Source organism: Grammomys surdaster, unplaced genomic scaffold, assembly GCF_004785775.1.
Source record: "Grammomys surdaster isolate TR1022 unplaced genomic scaffold, NIH_TR_1.0 124744, whole genome shotgun sequence".
Taxonomy (NCBI): domain Eukaryota; kingdom Metazoa; phylum Chordata; class Mammalia; order Rodentia; family Muridae; genus Grammomys; species Grammomys surdaster.
This window is the reverse complement of record NW_021619701.1, coordinates 1-1,306: the sequence shown is the minus strand read 5'-3', so window position 1 is coordinate 1,306 and position 1,306 is coordinate 1. Positions and strand designations below refer to the sequence as shown.

Below are 1,306 nucleotides of genomic sequence, written 5' to 3'. Positions count from 1 at the left end.
TGAAAGATATCTGTATTCCCCCTGAACATTCCACATTCCAGTGTTATCCCCTTCACCACCACATCCTGCCTTTTTGTGTTTATAGCCCTGTGTGAATTAAAATTACGATTTGAAAAAAAAAATCATGCATGAGATGGAAGTTGAGTATTTGATGCCTCGGGATGCCTATGAGGGCACTGAAGACAATCAAGACCCATCACTCCTCCCTTTAGCACACCCTGATTTCCAGCAGCCTCTATACTGCATTGACACTGGGAACCTAAGACAGAAGTCTCCTTCTGACCATGCCAGTGTGGGAGGCATCAGCTTAGGTCTGGAAGAGAAAGGAAAACTGGACAGTTTGTTGGTGTTCACTATCAACTTTGCAGATACCACTACACTGGTGGCAGTTATTCACCTTCCCCAACTCTTCAATATTTTATAGGCCTATATGAATTCCAACATACTGCAGCAACTGAATCTTCTGACTCCACAGTCATCTGGATGGACCAGGCCCAAGAAAACTCCAAAGTCATCAGTGAGCCCTCTGACCAGGTGAGGAAGGAAGATCATGAAGCCTCTGAGCTGATTGATGGAGCTCCTAAGGCCAAAATCCAAAACAGGTATTTAGTAGAGGGAGAGGTGGCTATGGCCAGTGTTGGGGAGAGTGACAGGGCTATTGAAATATGACAAAGGACTTGGAGAAAAAAAGCTCCCAAGGTGTCAACAATTAGGCCCAGCAGAGCTAGGGGACAAGTGGAAGACAAGACCAAATGGACTAGAACATAATTCCAAGAAAACAGAGGAGCTTAAGCAGTCAAGGAACAGAGTCAGAACTGAAGAGAAGCCCACAATCTCTAAGTCCAAGATAAAGTGGGATCCACCTGAGCTCAGCCACAACAGCATTAAAAATCCTCGAATCCAACTTGGCATGCCCATGCTTCAAAGTTCACCTTGGAAATCCATGCAGGTCTTCCATCCACGGGGGAAGAAGAGTGAGAAAACAGATGTCATTGCATCTTTCTAGGCTCTGGGAATTTTTAGCACCAACGAATATTCTGTGCCAGGCCCAACCACAACACGACTACAGGAAAGGCCACGTGAGTGCCAGGGCCATGACAAAAATCCAGGCAAGGATCAGCAAGCAGAGAGGAGTGTTTTCAAGGCATATCCATCTCAGTTCCAGTATGAGCTGCCCCCAACTGGGAAGGTCAGGTTAATAGCTCTGCCTTTCACAATACTGGACCAGCCTGAAGCCAGACCTGTTTCTGGAAAGCTCTTCACACTTGCTTCACACAGGCCCACTGCAGCTTACTCTGAGAGGTGT

At 46.6% G+C, this 1,306-nt stretch overlaps 1 pseudogene; it reads left to right on the top strand.

Annotated features, from left to right (window-relative positions):
* Window positions 1-124: 124 nt before the first annotated feature.
* On the top strand, window positions 125-1,300 carry LOC114636661 (annotated as a pseudogene).
* Window positions 1,301-1,306: the final 6 nt, after the last annotated feature.